The sequence below is a fragment of the Dama dama genome, chromosome 22 (genome assembly GCF_033118175.1).
Source record: "Dama dama isolate Ldn47 chromosome 22, ASM3311817v1, whole genome shotgun sequence".
Classification (NCBI taxonomy): Eukaryota; Metazoa; Chordata; class Mammalia; order Artiodactyla; family Cervidae; genus Dama; species Dama dama.
Genome location: NC_083702.1, coordinates 6760877 through 6767103, shown reverse-complemented (window position 1 = coordinate 6767103; position 6227 = coordinate 6760877).

The window sequence follows — 6227 nt, the reverse complement described above, 5'->3', positions numbered from 1 at the left end:
TTTTTTAAAAAAGTAAAAGAAACAGCTGGTCGAAGAGAATGGGGCATGACCCACACCATGAAGACTCAAGGTATGACTAGTTGGGAAGCAACACCTGAAAAATGGGGTCCTGACTTTAGAGGCTACACTGTCTGTGAATCAGAGACCAACATATCCTGTAACAAAACACACAGTCAGGAATCATGACTATACCCAGTGATTGCTTACAGAATTTTTGTTTCCTTTTCTTGAAACTGGCAGGGGGAATGTTTCCAATGTTTCCAGTGGTTTCACTGAGTTGGAAGCTGGGACTGCCACAAGGCCGTGTTAATCTCCTTATCCCTGGGACCAAAGTGAACAGATAAAGTAAATATATATAATATATAAAATATAAATTATACATTTTAAAATAGATTATTACCATAACATTTGGCCCCCCCCCCCTTTTTAGTATATTTACAGAATTAGGCAATCATCATTACTAATTTTAGAACAGTTTCATCATTCAAAAAAGAACCACCGTTCCTATTAGCAGTCACTTCCCTTCCTCACTCCCTCCAGCCCCTGGCAACCACTGATCTGTTTTCTGTCTCTATGGATTTGCCTATTTGGTACATTCTATATAAATAGAATCATATGATTCTATTAGAATGGTATGAATCTATTCATAACGATTCCAAAGCCTTTTCTGTCTGGCCTCTTTCACTCCGCATATTTTCAAAGTTCATCCGTGTTATGTCATGTGTCATGTGTCAATACTTCCTTCCGTTTTATTGCGGAATAATATTCCACTGTATGGACATATCCATTCATCAGTTGGTGGATATTTGGGTTGTTATCGCCTTTGGCTATAATGATAACACTGCTGTATACACTCATGTACGTGGGACTTCCCTGGTGGTCCAGTGGCCAAGACTCTGTGCTGCCAATGCCTGGGGCCTGGGTTATATGTCTGGCTGGGGAATTCCATCCCACGTGCTGCAACCAAGATCCGGCACAGCCAAAAAAAAGAACATTCAAGTACGTGTTCTTGTGTGGATACATGTTTTCGGTTCTCTTGGGTATACACTGGTGAAGGGAATTTCTGGGTCATGAGGTAACTCCACACTTAGCTTTTTGAGGAGTTGCCCAACTGTTTTCCAAAGCGGCTACACCATTTTGTGTCCCCCAGCCATGTAAGACATCTCTCTGATGCTGGTCGTTGCCTCATCTTTCTGATTATAGCCATCCTAGTGGGTGTGAAGTTGGTATCTCATCGTGGCTTTGGTTCCATTCCCCAAATGATTAATGATGTTGAACATCCTTTTACTTACTTTTGGGTCATTGTATATCTTCCTTGGAGAAATGTTTTCAAATCCATTGTCCATTTTTAATTGCTTTTTGTTGTTTTTTTGTTGTGAGAATTCTTTATATATTCCAGATTCAAGTCCCTTATCAGATATATAGTTGATAAAAGTTAATAATTGATTCCAGGGAATTCCATGGTGGTCCAATGGCTGCACTTCCACTGCACAGGGCACAGAGTTCCATCCCTGGTCAAGGAACTAAAATCCTACAAAACATGCAGTAGGATCCTACAAGCACTGCCCCCTCCCCCCCCCGAAAAAACAAATTATTCCATTCTGTGGGTTCTCTTTTTTTTTTTTTTTCTGCACCAGGCAGCTTGTGGGATCTTAGTTCCTTGACCAGGGACCTCAGCAGTGAAAGTGCTGAGTCCTGACTAACCACTGGACCGCCAGGGAATTTGGTCTTTTCCCTTCCTTGATGGTGTCCTTTTGAGACAAAAAACCAAATTTAATTATAATGAAGTCCAATTCAACTATTTTCTTCTTTAGTCACTTGTGCTTTTAGTGTCATATTTAAACCATTGCTTAATCCAAACTGGTAAGGATTAAATCCTATGTTTTCTTCTGAGTCTTATAGTTTTAACCCTTACATGACAATACATTTTGAATTGCTTTTCAAATATGATGTGTGTGGGGAGGTCCAACTTCATTCCTTTGTGTGTGGATATCCAGTTTTCTAGCACCATATGTTGAAAGAACTATTTTTTCCCCATTGAATTGTCTTGCCACCCATGTAAAAAGAATTGACCGTAAGTATAAGGGTTTATTTCTGGGCTCTTCAGGCAGCAGTGACACTCAGTCCCAGTTCTAGATTTTTCTCCAAACTCTGCATCCCACCTCCTCAGAGACTCTGGCCCCAGCTGACTGGTGGCCCCTCTTCAGAGGCCTGGGGCTGGGTCAACGGGATCCTTCCTCCAAGCTCCTGAGGCAGAAACACCAGAAGAGCTCATTTGCCTGGGCTGAAGAAACTGGCTCATCCCAGGTCGTTTCTTCAGGGACAGCCTGTCTGCAGTGACAGATCAATGTGGACCGTAAGGACCTAGAAACTTGCCCCCGCTCAGGACAGCTCTGCAAGTCCATCTCAGTATCAGGGAGTTGCCTGAGCCTTGTAAAGGGACTGCATCACAGTTCAACTTCTCCTTTAGTTAAGTTGTGTCTAAGTTCTTAGAAATGATTATGAAGTAGGAATATCACATGCCCTGAGGGTGATTCTCAACAGGTCTTAAGCCGATTTTGGTCATTCCACTCCCTTGGCTAGTAATTGGAGCAGGAATGGACAGGTAATGCTATTCTGGCCTAGGAGAATTAGAGGAAGTCATTTGGAGAAGAGGATTTCTGAGTTTTCATAGACACAAGGAAGAAACATTCTCTTTTCTGCCTTTTTGCTTTAGTGCCTAAGGGTGTGATGCTGGAGTAGTGGTGGCCATCCTGAGGCCATGAGGGAACAAGGCGGAGACTATACTGGATCCTTGAAGACATGAAGACATTGGTGAGCTACTAAATTAATCAAGCCTGGAGAAACCCTATCACCAGACTCCTTATTGCTTATGGTTGGCACTGTTAACTGTCCTCTAGTGGCCATTCTTCCTGTCATCCTTCTAGTAATAAACCCTGTTGAGTTTTAGTTGGACATCTGGGAGCCCCAGTTGCAGACCACACTTTCTAGCATCCTTGGCAGTTGGGTGTGGCCATGTGACTCTTAAGTCCAGGCCAATGGGACGTAAACACAAGTGATACTTACAATTTCTGTATTAGTTCCTTAAGGATGTTTGCCTTCACACTACTATATATAAAATAGATAACTGATAAGGACCTATTGTACTCTACTCAATATTCTGTAATGACCTACATGAGAGAAGAATCTAAAAAAGAGTGGATGTATGTATATGTGGGTTTCCCTCGTGGTCCAGACAGTAAAGAATCACTTTAACTTTTCATATGTTTATGTATAGAACTCATTCACTTTGCTGTACAGTAAAACTAACACTTCCTAGGTGGCTCTATTGGTGAAGAATCTGCCTGCCAGTGCAGGAGACAAAAGAGATGCAGGTTTGATCCCTGGGTCAGGAAGATCCCCTGGTGGAGGAAATGGCAACCCACTCCAGTATCCTTGCCTGGAGAATCCCATGGACTTGGAGGAACTTACAGTCCATAGGGTCACAAAGACTCAGACACCACTGAATAGACCTAGCAGGCAGAAACTAACACAGCATTGTAAACCAACTATACTAAAAAAAAAAAAAAAAAAAAGACATTTGCCTTGGGCATTCTCTTCCCCTGTTCCCACTAGCTGGAAAATTGCAATAGCTAGAGTCCCTTGGAGCCTCAGTGGTAAAGAATCTGCCTGCAATGCAGGAATCACAGGTTTGATCCCTGGGTCGGGAAGATCTCCTGGAGGAGGAAATGGCAACCCACTCCAATATTCTTGCCTGAAGAATCCCATGGACAGAAGAGCCTGGTGGGCTACAGTCCATGGAGTCACAGAGTCAGACATGACTGAAGCGACTTAGCACACATGTAGTCTTTTGGAAGCCCCATCGGCCTTGGCACACTCACCTTGGAGCAATGATTTGAGACAGAAACAATCTTTTACTTTATTTAAATGACTTTATTTTGGGGTCTTTTTGTTACAGTAGCTTCTCAAGTACCTTAGCCAATATATCTTGTGGGAAAATAAATGCTTTCTTGGGACTTACCTGGTGGTCCAGTGGTTAAGAATCCACCTTGCAACGCAGGGCATTCGGGTTTGATCCCTGGTCGGGGAACTAAGATCCCATATGCCTTGGAGCAACTAAGCCCGTATACCACAACTAGAGTCTGTGTGCTGCAGAGAAAGATCCCATGTGACACAGCAAAGATGTCTAGTGTTGCAACTAAGGCCTGATGCAGCCAAACAAATAAATCAATAAACACTTTGTAAAAATAAAAATAAAAAAATAAGTGCCCTCCTGATTTCAGCTACCTGAGTTGTTTCTAGCAGCCAGGACCTCCTCTCTGATCTTTCTTCCTCGGAAGTTGGTGGGGGCTGGTGTGGAGTTCCAATTTTTGTTGATAGTGGACTATGTCTGCAAGGAATGTCTTCCTGTTTGAGGTTGTCTCCTCTCGACATCCCACCGAGTTTAGTCTCACCTACCACCTTTCCCTCCTACTCCTGGTCCCGGCCCAGGGAAGGGGATGACCTCCCCGACCCCACCATGGTGCCTAGATTGCACTTGAGTCTTCTGTCCATTGTCAGGTCCACCTAACAGCAGACTTCCCAGCATGCCTTGCACTGGCTGGTCCACAGCAGACTTCCCAGTGTGCCTTGCGCTGGCTGAGCCACAGCAGATTTCCCAGCATGCCTTGCACTGGCTGGTCCACTTTAGGACAGAGATTTAGGAACAAGTGAGCCATGAAACCAGACTTCCAGGAACAGAGTCCTAAATTATCCCCCATCTTCTTTCTCGGGATAGAGGACATTCTAATTTAATGTTTAAACAAGAAGTTGAATATTGATACAGCAGCAAGGGGGAATTATTCCCCTACCCCAGAGCTGCTGGAAATGCTACCTCCTTGCTTGCGTGTGACTGGTCAGCTTCGGGGGTTCATTAAATAATTGACGGGAAACCTGCCATTGGCCCCTGCTGGACCACACACTGCCCCCTAGTGGAGGGATGGGATCTCATCTCCCCAGACAAAAAAACCTGTAAAAACGTCGGCCAGAAACAAATAACAGGATTCCTAGGATCTGATTACTGTCGCCAGGGCAGTAGCCACCTCCCTTTCTTCTCCTTTCTGAGAATTTAAGAGCAAATGCCCAACAAAGGTTCTGTCAGGGTCAGTGGGCTGATGCTGCCAGGCATCAGGTGATGATGAACTTGGGAGGGGGAAGAAGGAAGCAGAGGGTCTCTCTGGAATCCAGTCCAGGCCCAGGGCCCCAGGAAGGGTTCTGGACTGGGGGTGCTGCACCCAGAGGTGATGAGGAGGGCAAGCTCTCACCCCAGGCTGTACTATTGAAGTAAAATCTACTAATTTTCAAAAGATTTTAAAAGACAGGTGAGATGATGCTATGGTTGGAGAACTACCTCATACATTCATTGTTTCAATAAAAAATGTCACCTGCTCTTGATTACCCCTAGAACCAGGGACCTCACCTCCTTACCAGGCTGTCCACCATCTTCTACTGGCAGGATCCAGAGGCCTCTAAACACCTCTGCCTTGACTGCCAAAGAGCAGCCTGCTGAGCCCGAGTTCCTGACAGTATCTCCAGTCCTCTGTCCTACGGGGAGGGCTTCTGCAGCCTGCTGGAAGGCCCAGCTCTCACAGGAGGCCTCCTTCCTCAACACAAACCAGCTGGGGCCTCACCCTGAGAGATTTTCCTCTGGCCCATTCCTGGGGCTGCCAGCATGGCACTGTAATCTCTCCAAGGTTCTCAGTCAGACAGCCAGCGTGAGCCAGGAGGGACCCCACAAGCCTCGCAGCTCCCTCCCTGGGCCTCCTCTAACCTAGGAGGCACATGCCCGGGTGGTGGGTTCCTCATCTGGCTCTGTTCAGGCCAGAACAGAATCAGGCTGATTATGGGGTGGAGGTGGGGGTGCTGGGGGGGACCCAACCGAGGTTGTCTGAGCCTTGAAAAATGAGGTGGGAAGGCAGGCTCCTCCCCTTGCCCACCACAGTCACTCTCCGGCACCCAGGCCCAGAGCCTGCCCAGTGGCCAGGTCCCTGGACCCCTCTGACCAAGGCAGGCCGTGTGCACTCAGGCGAGTCACCAGCACTACCCGCCCAGATGCCTGCTGGCAGCTGCAGGGTGGGGCTCACAAGAGCGGTGCGAATGAATGCATTTCAGCCACCAGAAAGCGCTGGATGTGGGTGAGTCACTTTATTGTGTTTATTGCGGGCAGGGTAGGGGGTGTTTTCTTTAAA